At 36.3% G+C, this 21784-nt stretch overlaps 1 pseudogene; it reads left to right on the top strand.

The window, feature by feature from the left end:
* The first annotated feature begins 11126 nt into the window (after nucleotides 1–11126).
* Nucleotides 11127–11824, top strand: LOC116912093 (annotated as a pseudogene).
* The last annotated feature ends 9960 nt before the right edge of the window (nucleotides 11825–21784 follow it).

Raw genomic sequence — 21784 nt, 5'->3', positions numbered from 1 at the left:
AAGGGTAAGGCACATCTTCTCTCATTGAGGCCAGACCAGGCATCTCTGCTGTATATGTGTTGGGGGCCTTAGACCAGCACCTGTATGCTGCCTGGTTTGTGGCTTGATGTCTGAGAGATCTCAGGGTCCAGGTTAGTTGAGACTGCTGGTCCCAACTTCAATCCATTGGTTGGATGTAAGTATCTGTGTCTCACTAAGCTGCTTGTTGGGCCTCTTGGAGGACAACCGTGCTAGACTCCTGTCTGTAATCACACCATAGCATCAGCAATAGAAGTGAAAGAAATTGTGACTGAAAGTGTTATATCATAGGGCAAATAATGGAGAAACTGGAAAGAAACATGAGATTCAATAAAAATTCACTAAAAATTATTGTGCTATAACTCATTAACATAATAAAGCACAAAATCTTGACAGCCTGAATAAATTTAAAATCGTGTTTTGATAATTATTCAAAATATTTTGCTATAAATACTTTTATTAAAATAAAAGTAGGAAAACATACCCTCAGCATCATGGAGGTCGCATATCAAATTCCATTACTAACATCACAATCAACATTTGAAAAACAAAATTTACAAAACTTGTGAGTCTCCTCAAAATTCACAAGAGTCACATAAATGTACTTGGGTTATATCAGCAGAAAGAGTTATTAGAAGAGGGGACTCTGCCCAAACATCTCTGTGTACGCAGATAGACGGATGAAACTAACATGCTAAGTGATTTTCTTTGTGATATATTTGTCTTTGAAAAATATTATGCCCTTGTAAACAAGTGAACCATCATCTATACTCCTGTATGTTACCCCCAAACTTACCAACTTACTTGGAATACACTTGAATGGAATCATATCATGATCATAACATAAAAATATAAATACATAACAATGGACAATAAAAAGAGATGTAAGGAATAAAACTAAGAAACTGCAGTAAAACATTGTGAGGTAATGTGTCAAGAATATGTTATACAGATGTAATTAATTTTTCATAAATTAAGGGACACAGTTAGATATTCCCATGTAGTAAACTAAATATACCATATTCCACACTCTTTCTAAATATCTCAAAATGAGTTAAAAGACTTAACAACAACCAAATATTTCCCAAACGGTAAACCTTTAAGAGCAAAGCATTGTGTAAACAGCATGATTTGATCCTGGAAATGATTCTGCCTTTTAATGTAACAAGTAAGCTGAGAAAGGAAAATAGAAATAAGGGAGACTTGCCACAAGCTAAGCATTTCCTGCATATCAAAGAGAAGGATCAATAGATGCAACTTGTGGAAAGGAGAAAATATTTGCAAAGCATATATTAAAAACTGTTAAGCAAATACCAAAGAAACTCCAGAAAACCAGTTATAAAATATTTAACAACCATATAAAAGTCCACTTAGAACTAAAGACCTAGTATCTTTTTTTTTTCTTTTTCTAAAACCATGTTAACTGGTGCTTTATTCATAATAGGCAAAAATGGGCTATTTGAAAGACAGCTAAAGTGGTTTCAAGGAAAGTATATGCTGAGCTTTTCTCTACAGTGTTTACTTCTTTTTTTTTATTGGATATTTTATTTACATTTCAAATGTTATGTCTTTTCCCGGTTTCCTTTCTGGAAACCCCTATCCCATCTTCCTTCCCCCTGTTCCCACACCCACCTACCCACTCCTGCCTCCTTACCCTTTCATTCCCCTACTTTGGGGCATCAATCCTTCAAAGGACCAAGGACCTCTTCTCCCACAAAGCCATCCTTTGATACATATGCAGCTGGAGCTATGGGTCTCTCCATGTGTACTCTTTCCTTGGTGGTTTAGTCCTTGGGAGCTCTGAGAGGTCTGGTTGGTTGATGTTGTTCTTCCTAAGAGGCTGCAAACCATTTCAGCTCCTTCAGTCCCTTCTCTAACTCCTCCTTTGGGGGCCCTGTGCTCAGTTCAATGCTTAGCTGAGAGCATCTGCCTCTGTATTTGTCAGGCTCTGGCAGAGGCTCTCAGGAGACACCTAAATCAGGCTTCTGTCACCAAGCACTTCTTTGCATCCCCAATAGGGTCTGTTTGGAGTCTGTATTTGGGATGGATCCCCAGGTCCTAGTCTCTTATCTCATCACTTTGACCAGATATATTTCTCTGCATTGACTACTACCCACTGCAACTTAACTTACCTGATCAAAGTTGACCTCAGCTCAAGTGTGAGTTTAATATATATATATATATATATATATATATATATATATATATATATGGATTAGGTGACACGATTATTTAGCACAATAACACCTTTTCTCCCACCTCCCACTGTGGTCAGGACATAGGGAACGTCATCAAAGAGGGTTCAGAAAGAATGTAAAAGCCAGAGGATTGCATATAGTGCTCTGAACAGAAGCATGTTTTCTGGATATGACTTGAGAACTGCACTTATAAACTAATGGTAGCCCCAGTTATCTGTGCAGCACCTGCACATGGTCAAGGCAGACAAATTCTGGCGTTACCAAGGCAGGATTTGTTAGACCCTATTTTTCATTTGGAACTCTTGGCAGTTAGGGGAGAGAAAGTTATATTTTTTCAAAAGTTTTTTTTTTGTGGTTATAATATCATTTCCTATCCTTTTCCTCCCTTAAAAGCCTTCCGTATGCCAATCTTTGCTTTCTTTTCAAATTTATAACCTTTTTGAGGGTTTATTTAGTCAGTGGTAGGTTTTCTATGTTGCAGTGGATGGTTTCACATCCATGCACAAATGAGCAGCCCTGACTATACATGATAGTTTGTCAATTTTATAATAATAAGTATAGACTAGAAACCTGTTCAACTGTTAAGATTACTTCTTACACTTCAGGAAGGGCCATTCTCTATTTCTAGCACCCAGAGGATGCCTTGCCAATGTTTGTCATTCCAGTTTTAGAGGTCTGATTCAATCTTTTTGTTTAAGAGGGTTCCAAGTATACCCATTGTGCAAGAGCATACTTGCAAGCAAAACACTCATGCAAATATGATAAAATCAATAAGTATTTAAAATGAAATAAGAACAATACACAGTTAAGAAGGTGACCATGTAGAAGGATACATGGTAATTGGAGGGAATCTGGGGACATGTATACAATCACATGTCCCCGTGCACATCTATAGAATTATCCAGAATGAAGAAAGATATTTACGTTATAAATAGATGCTTCCTAATGGAGACATTAAAGGACCCGTAGGTGTGTAAAATGTGTTAATAATCACTACTAATGAGGAAAAACCAAATTAAAGACATAGAGACTTTTTGAGGTATCCTTATCATTAAGGTTACAGAAAATAAGTCAAAAGCCAGATGTTGTGAGGAATGAAAAACTGAGCCATTTTATACTGTTAGTGATCACATACGATGATACAAGTACGAGAAAACAGTATAGGGGTTTTTAAAAATTAAATAGAAATCCAAGTCACGATAACCCATATCTGAGATCCTAGCACTTGGGAGGTAAAACAAGGAGATAAGTATATAAAGCTATATCCACATACATAATGACTATGGGTTGACTAAAACACACACACACACACACACACACACACACACACACAGATACACACACACAGACACACACACACACACACACACACACACACACACACACACACACACATTCAAGCTGCCCTATGATTCAGCAATCATACTTTCCTCAGTCTCCCCCAAAGGATGCTGTTACTCTCATGAAGAAATTCCTGTATTTTCTTGTTTACGAATGTGTTATTCACACTACCCAAGACATAAAAACAATCTACATATGTGTGGGCAGATAAAATGTGTGAGATACAGGCTTTGTGAAGATGAAAGTGTCTGCTACTATTAGAAATGCCTATGAAGCCAGAATTTGCTCAGCTCAGTGAAATAAGTCAGACCCAGAATGAAAAGGGGATACTGTTTAGTTCATATATGTTGGAGTCTAAGAATACGTGGTTCATATATGCAAAGAGCAGAAGGATACCATTAGCATTACAGAGCAGAAGTCAAGATATAGATGTTGGTTAAATGGTAAAAACATATTCATGATAAAACTATGTCTGGAGATGTAAAGAGAGCATGGTAGTTACAACGAACACTGGACGTTTGATAAAACTCGAACCTAAGAATCTAGTACTCCCTGTCACATAGTAACAAGAAGTGGTAGGTACATTAATTAGCTTGGTCTTAGCAATCATTTTGCAATGTACATATCTATATATGTACACATCACATTGCATGCCTTGAACTTAGGAAATTTTGTTAAGGCTGACTGAAATGTAGGCATTGGTGTACCTTCAACATGGAAAAATATTGTTATTGTAAAGGAAAAATTGAGCCTAGAACAATGATTTGTTTTAGAAAGATGTGCTATATTCATACTTTTCCAGTACGAGTGTTGTAGATAATAAAATGAACATAGTAATCCTTATTCTGGCTGAATAGATTTTAACAGACAAAACAACTCCCTAGATTCCATGATTCAGATGATGAAACCATATTAAAATAAAGCTAAGAGAAAATACGTTTGGTCTTGTGGACCTATGCAATGAATTGAAGGTTTACAGAGAAAAGTTTATCTTGCGGCTGATGTGTACCAGTCTCCTTAAATTAACTTAATTTGGCCTAGTTTTCCAATATTAGAAAATGGATGGTAATAGTGCATTAATGAGTGAACAGAGCAGGAAAGGAAGAAGGTTTATCTTTAGGTTCAACTTCTATTTTTAAGAGAGCAATGATTCCAACATGATGAGTACAACTTTGATATGTTAATGATCTGTTCCTAAGAAATCCTACCTTAGTGGTAACTACAATTTTCAACATTTCTCTTATTTAACATTCTTTTGTAAGTCAGCACTTTAAAATTTTTCACTTCTGTTTGTCTACCTGCTCTCTTTTGTATGAGAGAGAGAGAGAGAGAGAGAGAGAGAGGTGAACAAACGGGGGAAGGGGAAAAAAAAAACTAAATTGCTTTTTACTTATTCTTCCTTAATTAGGCATTCTTTCAATGATGGACTTCAGGATGATATATATGGTGCATCTCTGTAGCAACTAATTTCTTTCAAAGTCTTTCCAACAGTTTTCTGGAGGAGCTCCAAAATGTTCACAGGTACTCTTGAATGGGAAGAGGCCACCCCAGATGAAACTCCTCTCTGTTAAATTTAAATGATAAATTAAAGTCTTTTAACAGCTTGATTGCCAGCAGGGGTTAACCAAATTTCAGTAGAATTAATTGCCTAATGCATTTTAGAGTAGAGAGACTTTTCAAAATCAATGTGCTTTCCTTTAATTTTTATCTATCTAGTTTTGAAAAAGTAGAGGGAAGAATAAAACAACAAAAATGACTTTGATTCAATATTGCAATGAAACTAAATAAATTACATTTCATGTATTTTCTATCAATTAAAATTAAAATGTGTGAGGAAGAGAAGCTTGTATTAATATATTAATTAGATAAAATGTGCTGACTATGTATTATATATATATATATATAGTCATAAATTACCACATAAATTTCCAAGCAAGATATGTGGTTGTGATCAATTATTTGACGAATTAATAATTTCAGTTCATAATTTCTTTTATTATGAGTTTCTTCAGTTTATAATTGAAGAAGCACATTTATTCCAAAATTCACATAAAATGTTTATAAGTATTTCATCATAAATGAAAAAAACTGGGATTATTTATACGAGGAATAACAAATACAGGAACTAACACTATGGGATCAAATGGCAATAAGACACGGGAATCTGAATGGTTATCTTGGAGGCTATATCCATGTATGCTTAATTTTAGATAGCATTTTCTTTGAGTTTTTTAAATTACTTTATTATTGTAAAGTAAATGAAAAGTAAATATTAAACATTAAACACATTTTACAGGGATTCATACAGTTCATAATTAGAGACTGCTTGGACTAATGACCTCCTAGAAAGCAATTTTTTTGTAGTTTATCAACATTATGATGCAGGCTTAACAAAAAACACTTGGAGAAAAATGCATAGATAATGTATATTACCCAATTCTATTTTGTTTGCTTGGCTATCTTAATAATTATGCTTACATTATTTCTATCCTATAATTACTTTTGGATAATGTTTGTCTTACATTTGTTTTATTTATATGGGTTACTTTGGGGTCAAATGATAACTATGTTCTCTGTCTTTTTCTTTTTGTCTCTGTCTCTGTGTCTGTCTCTACCCCCTCAATACTAGATTTCTCATAAGTCCATGGATTATGGTTTTCAGATTATTGGTCACTTTAGTAGTATTAGGATTGAGTTCCATCTCATAAAGTACTCTACATATAACTAAATATAGTTAGAGTTTTTATTTAAAATTTGTCACTATTGTACAATATTACATTCAGGTAGGTTGATGTGCTAGCTAGCAGGATTCAGCTGAAGATATTGATAATTTCTTTCTTTTTCTGGTAGCATGGAAAGTCCCTTTACAGAAACTTGAACTATACTTGGTAGAGGTGAATCTACCGGCTGAGCATTAGCTCAACTTCTCATGTTTGATGACATTTGTAAGTGGTGCTTTCTTCAATATCATTGACAGCACGTCATTATACATAGGATTGTGGACTGTCCAATAGCATTGATAATAGCCTTTGATGTTTTAGAAGTCTTATGGGAACCCTTTGGTCAATGACTCAGCAAGATGTAGCCCATTCTTGGCACTTAGTGCTATAAATGTCTTTTTGGGACATTATATCACCTCTCATTAAATGGCAACTGGTCTCTCATCTTATTGAATAATATTTTTCCCATTTGGTCGTCTCTGTTTGTGCTTTTGTTCCTTATGGCTTTGGAATATTAGGCAAAGGTCTATTATCAAAGATGTATTAATTTGAAGATTATTTTAGTATTATTCATGCATACTCATTCATGTGAATCTGTTTAAACATGGCTTTTGTTTTTATTGTAAGATAGTCTTAATTGCTTTCATTTGAATATGGAAATCTGTTTGACTCTGCACTATTGATTAACTAGACCATTCTTTCTCCAATTGAATGAGGTTATCATCACTGTTAAGTATCAATTGTTCAGATGTGTATGAATTTACTTTTGGCTTTTCTCTTTTATTCCATTGGAATTTGATTCTTCCAGAAGCCTTTATTACCTTAGTAGGCAACACCTTCAAATAAGGAAGTTCTGTTCTCAAATCAATTTCATATGCAATAATTTCTACAGTTCGACATTCCTAATAAGCTAATTAGATCCTATTGGGGGGAACGGGTACTTGGAGTTTTCACAAAATTTCACTGAACTTTTTTAAATTATGTTAAGTAGTTCTGATATTTTATTGACATCATATTTTTATGGATATTTTTACTTTTAATATTGATTTGTTTTATTTTATGTGTACAGGTGCTTTTGTGTATAAGTTTACACACTATATGTGCAATGTCCAAGAGAGGCCAGAGAAGATGTGTTTATACTTGCTCTGGGGATTACAGTGGTGGCAGCCGCTAAGTGGATACAAGAAACTCGGCTTGGGTCCTCTGCCAGAGAAATAAGTCTTCTTCACAGCTGGCAGCTCTCTCTCAAGCCCCCTGATCCTACCATTTCTTAAAACCGCTTGTAAGTTTGTTTGTTGTTAGTGGACCACACGAATATTGACCATCTACTCAAACTTAGAGCCCAAAAACACTGATCAGTTGTGTTAGTTCCCCAACAAAGACTGTTGTCTCATTTATCCATCCTCCATTCAGAATAGCATATATTATGAAAAAAATTTCCTACATGCACTGTATCTAAGATAATCATGAACCCCTCCCACAACTCCTTCAGCATCCTCCCAACAACATCACTTACTAAAACCCACATCCTTTCTTTTTCTTTATTCTTTAAAAAACCAAGGCATCAACACACACACACACACACACACACACACACACACACACACACACACAGAGAGACAGAGACAGAGACAGAGACAGAGACAGAGACAGACAGAGAGAGACAGAGAGAGAGACCGAGAGAGAGAAACCTTTCTCAAAACAGAAACCAACCCACAAACAGCTGGCATTTTGGTTAGCTTGATTTTGATCTAATGCATGCAGACACAGCTGTTGTGAGTTTGTATGTGAAACGGCACTGTCCCATCTGACATATATTGTTATCTGCAGACACCATACTACCTAGCTCTTATAATCACTGATTCCTCTTCCAAAATGATCTTGACCTGTGGGAAGAAGGAGTTGTGATGGTGATGCAGTTGTAGCATAAAAACAGTCTCTTGACCTTGCATATTATGAGCTATGTGTCTCTTGTTTAATTACCATCTAATGCAAAGAGAAGCTTCTCTGATGAGGGCTGAGTTCCACTCATCTGTATGTATAGAGTAAGTACACAAAGGGCAGTTTATTCTCTGGTACATTGATCATAGTCTCAATAAAGGATCTTCTCTACGTTATACATGTTTTGGGGTCAGGAATTTATTCCATGTTGTGCATTAAGCTCCAAAGCTAACAGGAAATACTTTGTTTCTCCCATAACAGTTTGACCTTATTCCATTACTCGACATACCTTCCCATTGGTGGTTGTTGTAGTTCAGTATCTTTACAACTCTGTGAGTCTTTGATAACTTCCAACAAATGTCTTTAATGGAATCTTCTAAAATATTAAAATTAGACAGTCAGTATGAAGCAATGAGGTGGATACCAACTTGATCTCTCTGTACTCTGTAACACAAATATATGGTATCCTCAACAATGAGGTCTTAAGTTCTGGAAGGTAACCAATGTGTGGTGGTCTTTCTGATCACACTGAGTCTGAAAAAGGGTAGCATATACTCTTGCAAATAGGATTTATATTTTATAATCTATATTTGTCTGGAAAGACATTATATTAAAAATGGTACAAAACTGCTTTTTAATTTCCATTTTTAAGATAATTCATTTTTTCCTCTAATCTACATATAATAAATTTTATATCATTGACTTTAAATCATTGGGATTAGGTGGTTGTTTACTTTTGTGGTGCATTTTAATAACTTGTATGTACGTATATTGTTAAGTGATGTCTGTAACTGGAACTAGTTTTAAATCAATCTCATAATTTTTACAATTATGTTTATATTCTTATCTCATTGATCTGAGGTAGACCTTCCAATAAATGGTGAGATATAGTTTAAAATAAAACTTATTCTCATAGCAAAACATTTTGCCTTAAAACTGAATCATTTATTCTTATTGAAGTGCGTTATCACTTTATCGTTTTAAAAATTGCACAATATTTTCACACGTCTGACCACTTCTACAGACATCTGTATAAACATCCACCCATTTTCTAGTGGACTTTGACATTTCTTGTATTTCAATACTGTGTTTGCTATGACATTAAATATTGTGATGCTATCAGCCAGGTATATATATACAAATCATTAGAGCCAATAGGTTCTATGTCATGTTTTGAAGCATTATGAATATATTCTTTACTATTATTTTTTATTCTAGGTATTCTGTACCACATACCTTTGACTGCCCTGCTTACAATTTTCTTCCTTAATAACACAAGTAACCTCATCCCTTGATCTTAGCTGCAGAAAAATAAACTCCTACTTGCCTTTTACCATGTCACCTTCCTTAGTTTTTTTTTTTTTTATCCATTCTGTACTTATATAAAAAATTTATTTTGGAGCTTAAATCTTGTAGATTAGCCTTAAAAGTCATCTTTGTGCTTGTGCACATTGATCCATACCTTCCACAACAATTAGTAGCATTATTATTTATCGTAAAACTGTCTTTATCATTTATTTCATATCTTGTATCTTTTTTCAAGTTAACACCTTCTGAACTATACTTTCTGTACTTATAGCTATATACATGTTAACATGTTATATACCAAAACAAAAGCACAAACCTTGAACTACTGACACATCATTATCCTATATTTTTAGAATTATTTTAAAGACTATAAAATTCCTATCACTTAGCCTCTCATTTATTTCCGTGTGAACTACTCTTTCTTAGTAGCTAAAACTGTCTCTTTTTTTGTTTTATTTTAAATGTCGCCTCCATTCATTCTAATTTGTTAAATGCCAATCTTTCTTGTATATTTGGTTTCTTTTAACACTGGGGATTGCAGCATTTTTATCAAATCAAACTCTTTCTAAGGTAAAAGCTAGACAACTAAAAAAGAAAGAGAAAGCGAAAAACAATTTAATAATCTTTTGTAAAAATAGACATAACAATATGAATTGATAGCATTAATAACTTAAAAATAATTTTGGGGATACCAGCATATACGCAGTAATAGTAGAATAATCAATTATTAGATGCATTATAATATAGATATTATAATTGCCAAAACATATTTATTATGCAAAAAACAATGTTAAACCACTTAATACTAGTATATATGTGTGCATGTGCATGTGTTTGTGTGCGTGTGTATCTTTCCTGAGAGATTCTTCACTGGGTTATAAATGAATACTACTTGTGTTAATTGCCTTATTTTAATTTTAAATTTTTCTCCTCACATCTACATTATACTCTTTAAAGTCTCCTCTGTGTTAATTTTGTATAGATGTGTACATGTTCATATATCTTCAATAGCACATAGCTGCAAGTATATATGGATACTAGAGTTCAACCTCAGGTAGTTTTTATGTCAAGACATCTATATTATTTTTTGGTTTTGCTTTATTGTTCCCATTGGCACAGGGTATCTTTTGGGGATGTAGGGTTTGCCAAGCCCTGTATGGTTGCAGAAGAGACAGTGTTACACAGTTTCTACACCTGAAGCAGAGCCTCCAGAGTGTGGGCCTCCATGGTTGTTGACAGTTGCTAGATGTAAGGCTTTGTTTGATAATAATATACATATTTTCATGTTCCTACTTCAGAGAATGATCTCTCTGTTAAGGTTAATAACTCCATGATAATTAGAAATAGCACGAGTCTGGAAAGCAAGAATGTGTTCTTCAGCAAAATGGTAAATGCTATGATATTCAGGGCAGTTCTTATGGTTTTGGGGAAGAAATCTGAAAACTTGAGTTCATGAATATATACTTTCTCAACTATGAATAATATGAGGATGCAGTATGAATTGTATGAGTGGCTTCATGAGCTTAGAAGAACAGAGCCAGCTTATTAGAAAGATATTAAGGGATCTGGCTAGCCTAGGATTTGAAACCAACTTGTATACATGAGGAGTGACTTCATACCAACCACAATATGTCAAGAAAGAAAAAGAGACCCAGTAGAAATGTTTCACTCTGGAGAGCTGGTAAAAGTCTGTGCCTCGATGGTTATTATTCAAAGTTGGCTTTTAGAACATTAGTAAGAAAATACTCTTGTGACCTGTGTTATACACCAATGATAGCTGCCGCTGATTTTGTCAAATCTGTAAAAGCCAGGGACAGTGAATTCCCCACAAACCGAGGTGATTGCCCATTGATTGTTCAGTTTGCTGCTAATGATACAAGACTTTTATCTGATACAGCTCTGATAGTCTGCTCCTATGCAAATGGAATGGATATTAACTGTGGTTGCCCGCATAGGTGGGTGATATCAGACGGTTATGGAGCTTGCTTGATCAACAAGCCAGAGCTCATTCTCAATATGGTGAGATGAGAAATCGAGTGGGAAACCCAAGGTTTTCAGTTTCCATTAAGATAAGGATCCATGATGACCTGGCAAGACCTGGCAAGAACTTCTGGCATAGATCTTTGTGGGAAGACTGGAGCCACAGGGTTGTCCGGGATTACAGTCCATGGAAGAAGAGTTGAAGAAAGACACCAACCAGTCCACTATGATGCCATTAAAATGATAAATGAAAATGAGTCTATACCCATAGTTGCTAATGGAGACATAAGAAGCTTGAAAGAAGCAGAAGATATGTGACAGATGACTGAGACAGATGGTAGAGGGAGTGAGGGAAAAAACTAAGGAAGAAATGTCTGACATCTGTGGGCAATTAGGGAGTGATACAGAAACTTATTGCAGTGGAAACTTCTTGGAAGCTATGAGGTTAACCGTAGTGGGGACTCCTAGTAATGGAGAAATTGGAGACTGAACTTATTTAACAAGTTAGACTCCCTGTGGTGGGACTGGGGACTAGGATATCAAAGTAGCCACAAAATCTATGACTCACAACCTGCCCTGACTGCAATGTTCTGGGCCAAAGGTGGCTTGGAGTTTGTGGGAGGCCCAACCAATGACTGTTCTAACCTGAGGATCACACCATGAGAGGGACCCCATGCCTGCCACTTTCTAGATGGTGAGAATCCAGAAGCTGGAAAGCTCAGAGACCTAGGGCAGAACCAAGCACAGATAACCAAAGGAGGGGGAAAGTCAATGACATAACTCCTAATGATACAATGATATCCTCATAGGATTGCTCCCCAGCTTTTTCATATGGTTTCTGGTGCTCAAACCCTGTTCCTTATTCTTACTTTACTGGCAGAGACATTTCCCCAGATCCTAATTTATTTATTTTGTCTTATTAAACACATGTTTAGGATTTTTTAACTATATTTGACAGTTTCATATCTTTATAAATAAGCAAATCAATGAAATTTTCATCTATCAGTTTTAGCACTCTACCATAATAGCAAAGGCATTATGGAATATGCCAAATGTTGGTATATCCCAAATGTTGGCTTTGAAACACAATTTCACATTAGCCCATGCCATTGTTTTAGGCGGAAGAAGTTTAGGCTGGTCATGTACAGATGCTTTATTCATAGTTTCACTATTTTACTGACTTCCTTATGGATACGAAGCATCACAGACCCACTAATATCCACAAATGCGAAGCGTTCCTCCCATTTCTTTGTGCTTTGGGAACAGAGGCAATGCTTAGCTTTGTTACAGATTATCATTTCAATGAAATTGTGAAATGCAGGCTTGGAAGGGTGAAAAATCATTTCTTCTTAGTTTCCAGGACATGCTCACATTCCTTTGAGTATTATAAGGGCAAGGCCCTTAGGGGATAAGACTTTATGAACATTATAAGGGCAGGAGATTCCTTAAAGTAAAGATCCTTTCCTTATGTTTCACCCTACTACCTGCGGATTTTCCTTTAATAAAATAAAGATGATTTCTCCTCTGTGAAATCAAACATAACTAAATAAAACATTAACTTAGCTTTAGAAAATATATGCATTATCAGGAATACTTTTATTGGTATGAAAAAGTTTCAACAGGTACAAAAGTTATTTGTAACAATGCTCTAGTATGAAAAATATGTCTAGGCTTTAAATCTGTACCATTCACCTTAAAAACAACTTAAATAAAGATTCCATTTATTTTAGAAAGTAGGACATATAGGGAATACAAGATCAAAATTAGGTTCTTTACTCCTGTTATATAGACATTTGTTTTCTCACTTCAAGGTTAAAACTTCTGAAAATGTTTTTGCTACAAGTTAAGATTTAATTTAGATTCATGTGGTCATAGAAAACTTTCAATTATTTTGGAATTATGTTAGTATTGAATGAAATCAATTCTTCACTCACTATCTTCTTTATGCATACAAACAGGTATTACATTTTGGGGAAATATTAATATTAAGATAGCTTGAACAATGGAGATATAGTAAACATAAATATTCATTCTTTGCACTATGTAGATATACAGATATATAGAAGATATATAAAATTGGTTTTGGATAAATAAATAAAAAACAAACACTTTTTTCTCTACACCTTCTGATGGTGGTCACTCATAGAAAAATTAATATACTTAGACCATCAATATTTTTTCTTACTTAATAGATTAATAAATAAAACCTTTTGCTCATAAAGCTATGGTTTCTTTCACCATTCTAATATGTGATCTAAATAATCAAATGTCATCTCTGTAGTAAGAAGGACATAGGGTGTAGAGATTCCTGAATTTCAGGTGTGCTTACAGTATATCATAAGATTCTATTGGAAAATAAGATATATCAGAAGGTTGAATGATAATAAAATCACAGCTATCGTCTTTGAGCTAATCAAAAATGGTTGTAGTCAGTTGCTCTGGTGTGGTATGGGGAAGAGTAAAACCACTTCTGCATTGCCAGGCAAATGTAACTCAATGAGCTTTACATTTCCATGGTGATATTAGCCCTGGACCACTCTTAAGTATGTCACTATCTGTATAGGAAATTGTTCTTTCTGTTAACAGTTGTCAAAGAAAGATGGCCATACAACATCAGTTTCTCTTGCCTGTTTTGTGTTCTCAGAAAATTATAACATATATATATATATATATATATATATATATATATATATATATATATATGTGTGTGTGTGTGTATGTGTGTGTGTGCATAGTAATATTGCTTTATGTTGTTTAATATTATTTCCGCATATATTATTTATCATTTATGCATTCAACCTATATTTAAATGTGCATTTCATTTCACATATATGCATTATTTGAATGTATTCAATTATTTAATGAAATGTCATTATATTATAGTGTGTATTTAGTACATAGTGAATAACTACATAAGAAAGAAATAGCATGACATTCAATATATTATTATGTATTACATTATATTTTACTTAACACATATTTGTATTAAATTCTAAGCAAACCACCCTAACATTTCACTTATGAAAGCATTGAAAACTGACAAGTTTCAACCCAGTCTAGTGTATTTGGGACCATGAAACACAGTGAATAAGCACTCTTGGTTAGGGCAGCAATAGTTTATGTCCCACAATTTAGAGTCTGAGGACATAATTCCTGGGGTGTAGATGCCCTTTCTCTTCTAGTATCGTCAATTAGTGCAGAGCAGAAAGTGACCATGCTCATCTGTCTCTTTTCTATTAGGCTCCACCTATAATGCCACTGTTATATTTGAATTTTATGAGGACATGTTTATCAGAATATAATGTTTCTATATCCCAGAGATAATTATGCAGAATCTAAAACTAAATAATCTACTAAATTTTAATTTTTGGAAAAAAAACAGAAAAAATGGAAAGAAGAACCAACAAGAACAAAAAGCAAAACACTAAGAGCTAAATGAAAGCATACATGGGCAATGAATTGGAAACTCAGCATTGTTATTTAAGTTAAAATTTTAATCTCCTTAGTAATAAAATATACAGTAATAAGTGATATAATGCCCATTACATATACCTGGTTCCAATTTGATTTCCAAGATTCTAGTTTTTTCCAATGTTATCACAATTATTTTCACCAATTCTCAGTCATTGTGAGATTATTGACGTCAACGATCCAAAGCTTGTCTTCTCTCTTGTCTTATTCTAGGTTCTAACAAAAGAACTTGTACAATTATAACTTGAAGGTGATTTCAGAATTTTTATTCTACAAGGAGGGAAATACAAGTTACTATATTTTGTATTAGCTCATAAGATTCTGACATAAATATCTGCTTGATTTTCATTATGAACCCAGGAGCCCCTTTCAGTGCTGTAATTTCTCTGTCATATGATATCTCAGCTATTATTCCTAAAAATATCAGAACAATCACACTTCTCTCAAATAATATGCCTTGAAATATGTCCTCAATCCTATATGTATATTAGTATATTGGAAATATATTTTTATCCATTTCCAACATAATATATAAGAAATGAATGACTTTTTTTTTTTATTAACTTGAGTATTTCTTATTTACATTTCGAGTGTTATTCCCTTTCCCGGTTTCCGGGCAAACATCCCCCTAATCCCTCCGCCTCCCCTTTTTTAATGGGTGTTCCCCTCCCCATCCTCCCCCCCATTGCCACCCTCCCCCCACAATCCCGTTCACTGGGGGTTTAGTCTTATCAGGACCAAGGGCTTCCCCTTCCACTGGTGATCTTACTAGGATATTCATTGCTTCCTATGAGGTCCGAGTCCAGGGTCAGTCCATGTATAGTCTTTAGGTAGTGGCTTAGTCCCTGGAAGCTCTAGTTGCTTGGCATTGTTGTTCATAAGGGGTCTCGAGCCCCTTCAAGCTCTTCCAGTTCTTTCTCTGATTCCTTCAACGGGGGTCCTATTCTCAGTTCAGTGGTTTGCTGCTGGCATTCGCCTCTGTTTTTGCTGTATTCTGGCTGTGTCTCTCAGGAGAGAGCTACATCCGGTTCCTGTCAGCCTGCCCTTCTTTGCTTCATCCATCTTATCTAATTGGATGGCTGTATATGTATGGGCCACATGTGGGCAGCAGGCTCTGAATGGGTGTTCCTTCTGTGTCTGTTTTTTGTCTTTGCCTCTCTATTCCCTGCCAAGGGTATTCTTGTTCCCTTTTAAAGAAGGGTAAGCATTCACATTTTGATCATCCGCTTGAGTTTCATTTGTTCTAGGCATCTAGGGTAATTCAAGCCTTTTGGGCTAATAGCCCTTATCAATGAGTGCATACCATGTATGTCTTTCTGTGATTGGGTTAGCTCACTCAGGATGATATTTTCCAGTTCCAACCATTTTTATTATTCACTTTAGATCCTGTTCTCTGTCTTTACTTCCGGTTACCCTTCCCAGTTTCTCTCTGGTGCCCCCTCCTCTTCTTATACTAGAAGATAGACCCCTTCCTGGATATCCCCCCTCCATGACAGTTCAAGTCTCTGCAGAGCGAGGCCACTGAGGCCAGATAAGACAACCAAGTTATGTTAGTGGATTCCAGAAACAGGCAACAGCTTCACATATAGCCCATGCTCCCTTTGTTCAAGATCCATATGAAGACTGTGCTGAATGTCTGCTACACATATGCCCAGGTCCTAAGTCCAGCCTGTGCACACTCTTTGATAGGTGGTTCAGTCTTTCAGAGCCTCCATGGATACGGGTTAGTTGACTCATTTGGTCTTCCTGTGGAGTTCCTATTGCCTTCCACACTCTCAATCCTTCTTCCAGCTCTTCCATTGAGTGCCCGAGTTCTATCCAGTGTTTGGCTGTGGGTCTCTACATCTATCTGAGTCAACTTCTAGGTAGAGCCTCTCAGAGGACAGTTATGCTAGGCTCCTGTCTGCAAGCATACCAGAGTATCATTAATAGTGTCAGGGATTAGTGCTTGCCCATGAGATGGGTCTCAATTTGGGCTGGTTATTGCTTGGCCATTCACACAGTGTATTCCATTCCCTGTCCCTGCATTTCTTGTAGTCAGGATAAACTTTGGGTCGAAAATTTTATGTGTGGGATGGTGTTTCTATCATTCTACTGGGGTTCTACTCCTGATACAGAAGATGGTTACTTCAGGTTCCATATCCACACTGCTGTGAATATAGCTAAGATTCTTGGGAACCTCACTTATTCAAGGTCTCTGGCATGTCCTCCATATGCTCCCTACCCCATCACCACTGTTAGCTGCATAATTCCATTCACAGAACCATCTGGCCATCTCTCCTTTCTCTCCCCATACCTAATACTATCCCCCATCCCCGTTCTCATAACCATCACCATCCTCCTTCCCATTTCCTTCCCTGTATCTGCCTCCTATGTCTATTTTATTCACCCTTCTAAGTGGGCTTCAAGCATCCTCTCTTGGGCCTTCCTTCTTGTTTAGCTTCTTTGGGTCAGTGGAGTAAAGCATGGGTATCCTGTATTTTATGACTAATATCCACTTATAAGTCAGTACATCCCATGCATGTTCTTTTGGGCCTGGGTAACCTTATTCAGGATGATATTCTCAAGTTCTATCCATTTCCTTGCAAAATACATGATGTCTTTATTTTTAATGACTGAAGAAAATACCATTGTATAGATGTACCACATTTTCTTTATCCATGCTTCACTTATGTGAAGACATGTAAGTGTTCTGAGAGACACATAAGTTGGTTCCAGTTTCTGGTGATTATGAATAAAGTACTGTGAACACAGTTGAGGAAGTGTCCCTATTGTATAGTGGAACATCTTTTGAGTACATAGTTGAGTCTTGAGATAAAATTATTCCCAATCTTTTGGGAAAGTGTCAAATTGATTTCCAGAGTGTTTGTTTAAGTTTGCAATCCCACCAGCAGGGGAAGAGTGTTCCCCTTGCTTCACCACCTCACCAGTATATGTTATCCTTTGAGTTTTCAATCTTAGCCATTCTGAGGGCATAAGATGAAATCTTAGAGCTGTTTTGATTTGCATTTCCCTGGCAACTAAGAACTTTGAACATTCCTTCAAATGTTTCTCTGCCATTCAAGATTCTTCTGATGAAAACTCTCTGTTTAGCCTCTATCCCATTCTTTAATTGAGTAATTTATGCCTAATTCCATGAGTTCTTCACAAATTTTGGATATTATACTTCTGTCAAATGTAGGAATGGTGAAGATCCCTTCCCAACCTGTAGGCTGCTGTTTTGTCCTAATGACAGTGTCAAGAGGACACTGTTCAGTTTTATGAGATCTCATTTATCAAGTGTTGATCTTAGAGCCTGAGCTATTGGTGTCCTGTTTAGAAAACTATCTCCTTTAACAATGAGTCAAGGGTATTTCCTACTTTTAGTTCTCATAGATTTACTGTATCTGGTTTTATGTTGAGGTATTTGAACTACTCTGAGTTGACTTTTGTGCAGGTTGATAAATATGGATCTATTTGCTTTCTTCAACATACTGACATACAGTTAGACCAGCACCATTTGTTGAAGATGGTTTCTTTTTTCCAATGTATGGGTTTATCTTTATTAAAAAACAAAAAACAAAACAAAAAACAAGTTTCCATAGGTGTGTGGGTGGGTTTTTAATTGTTAGGGTCTTCAATTCTAATTCATTGATCAACCATGCAGTTTTTAATAATACAGCTCCATAGTACAGAGGTATACAGATCTCTGAGTTTTGGTTAGTTCTGGTCAATCAGGTGAACTCAAATGAGTTGAGGTTGGTGCACTTCATTTAGGGGACTTAAGAAATCAGAGAGTGAGGGAGGGGAGAGGAGAGAAGAGGAGAGGAGAGGAGAGGAAGAGAGGAGAGGAAGAGAGGAGAGGAGAGGAGAGGAGAGAGGAGTTAGTTTTATTTGGGAAATTTTACAGAGGCAGGTTGCAAGTACAGACAGAAGGAGCCTAAAAACATAACGGAGCCAGAAGATTAGCAAATTTCTAGAATTAGTTTATGGCAAGCAGAATAATTTTGTGTGAAGCTGAAAGAAGCCAGATTGAATCAGTCAACTTAAAGAGGAGTTTGGGTCTGAATAGCTGAGTTGAACCAACCAGCAAGAGTTCAGAAAGATCTAGCTTATTTATCAGTAAAGCTTGGAGACAACTATATACAACAAATAAAAGATACTTTTATGCCTTATACCAGTGATAAGTTAGTACCTTTTAACTTCATTACAATATCATTTGTTCTTGCTTCATAAATGAGAGAGTGAGTATAATTTCAATCCAGGCATCAAGGTATATTTTTGGAATGATTGGAATCTTAGTAGACAGATGTGCAGTCATTGTAAACACTGATAATGTTCCTGTTATTACAAAATGTTTTTTAATTTATTATGGTATCAATGACAGCCTGTGGCAGATTTTCTCCAAGTAAAGGTCAAATTTTGCTCTAGCTTGTCAAGATTGATTGTTGTATAAATGTATAGTCACCAAGATTTTGTAAAAATTATATATGAATCTCCTTCTTTTATGCATGTTTCTTGTTTGTATAAGTTAAACATTTTGCTTTCAAGTATCACAAACCAGAAAGCCTTATATTATAAAAAGTAATATCTGTGAGTATGTATTATTAGGGATGATTTATAATGTATAACATAATGTAATGTTTCTGGAAAATTAAAACACCATTAATCAATGTTTTTGACCCTAAGATTAAAAATAGTGATTACTCTAAGAGATGTAGTGATGTAATAGAATGGATGATTTGATTCAATTCTTCCTAATAAATTTTATGAAGAAACTCTGTGAATGAAACATTGGCAGTCTATTGGGTCATATGTTATTTTAGATCCAGTTCAAGGGGAAGCCCAGAACATAACACCATTACGGAAGGTCACAAAAGTGGACCTAACAAGACTGCTCTCCAAAAGACGCAAAAAACAGCTAAAAGGGTCAGATGCAGATATGTGCACCCAACCAACTAGCAGAAGCCACTGACCCCTCTGGTTGAATTAGGGAAAAACTAGAGAAAACTAAGGAGGAAGGCAACCCTGTAGAAGGTAAATTAACCTGGATCCCCGAGATCTCTCAGACACTGGGGAAACAACACCCTTCATAATAGTCCCAAATGATATAAAATACCTCGGTGTGACTTTAACCAAGCAAGTGAAAGAACTGTATGATAAGAACTTCAATCCTCTGAAGAAAGAAATTGAAGAAGATCTCCCATGCTCATGGATTGGCAGGATTAATATAGTAAAAATGGCCATTTTACCAAAAGCGATCTACAGATTCAATGCAATCCCTATCAAAATTCCAACCCAATTCTTCATAGAGTTAGAACAATTTGCAAATTCATCTGGAATAACAAAAAAACCCAAGATAGCTAAAACTATCCTCAACAATAAAAGGACTTCCGGGGAAATCACTATCCCTGAACTCAAGCAATATTACAGAGCAATAGTGATAAAAAAACTGCATGGTATTGGTACAGAGACAGACAGATAGACCAATGGAATAGAATTGAAGACCCAGAAATGAGCCCACACACCTATGGTCACTTGATTTTTGATAAAGGAGCCAAAACCATCCAATGGAAAAAAGATAGCATTTTCAGCAGATGGTGCTGGTTCAACTGGAGGTCAGCATGTAGAAGGATGCAGATCGATTCATTCTTATCACCCTGTACAAAGCTTAAGTCCAAATGGATCAAGGACCATCAAACCAGATTCACTCATACTAATAGAAGAAAAAGTGGGGAAGAACCTCAAACACATGGGCACTGGAAAAAATTTCCTGAACAAAACACCAATGGCTTATGCTCTAAGATCAAGAATCGACAAATGGGATCTCATAAAACTGCAAAGCTTCTGTAAGGCAAAGGACACTATTTTTAGGAGAAAACAGCAACCAACAGATTGGGAAAAGATCTTTTCCAATCCTACAACTAATAGAGGGCTTATATCCTGTTTGGCCCTACCTTGGTGTTTCCCTTCCCCCTTGCTGAGCCTTTTAGCCTGCTATAGCAAGAAGTTGTTTACACCCTTGGCAGCTGCTCTTAGCCCCTGATTTGGGGGCCAGGATTTTCCATGGCACCCTTCAGCCCCACTGAGCCTTCCAGCTTGTTGTTTAAGAGTTTATGCACATGGTTGGGCCTGGGACTTCTCACCACACAGAATTTTCCTGTTTTCCTAGTTGGGGATTTTCACCTGCCTTGTATTTTCCATGCCTTGGGTATATAAGGAGATCTCAGTAAAGCCTTGGTGGCACTCTTTGAAAACGGGTGACCCATGTACGTGTTTTCTTTCAATCCCGCAGACCTACGCCCTATATTCACACACTGGAGGTGCAGACACCAACATCTGGAGTGTCGCTTCTGTCTCCAACCTGCAGAAAAGAGCGACGACACAGCGTTCTTCTCAAAGCAGTTTATTCAGGAACTTTACAGCATGCAAGCAGGAATCTTTCTTTTCTTTTCTTCTCTCCCTCTTTTTTCAGCCCCCGAGCACACTCCCTTATATCCTCTGTCAACTCCGCCTCCTCAGTCCAGTCTGCGTAATCTCAGTTCATAGGCCCATGTCACATGGCCTGATCTTGCGTCATGGTGCGCCTGCGCAGCTCTCACAATGGACGCGGCTAGTTTCGGGTGTGTGAGGAAATCAGGTGCTAGTCATGAGACTTAGCTGCAGTCCGGGGTGCCATCTTGGGACTGCCGCCACACCCGCTCCCCACGCTGGAGGTTCCACCGAGATCTGGAAAGAGAGGACAAACTGATGGGATCGTTCCAAAATGCCGGCTGGCAAGGAAGTGGAATGTATTGGGGACAAGCGGTGACCACTGGGCAAAACTGG

Source organism: Rattus rattus, chromosome 11 (genome assembly GCF_011064425.1).
Source record: "Rattus rattus isolate New Zealand chromosome 11, Rrattus_CSIRO_v1, whole genome shotgun sequence".
NCBI classification, from domain to species: Eukaryota; Metazoa; Chordata; class Mammalia; order Rodentia; family Muridae; genus Rattus; species Rattus rattus.
This window is presented reverse-complemented; position numbering and strand designations above follow the sequence as displayed.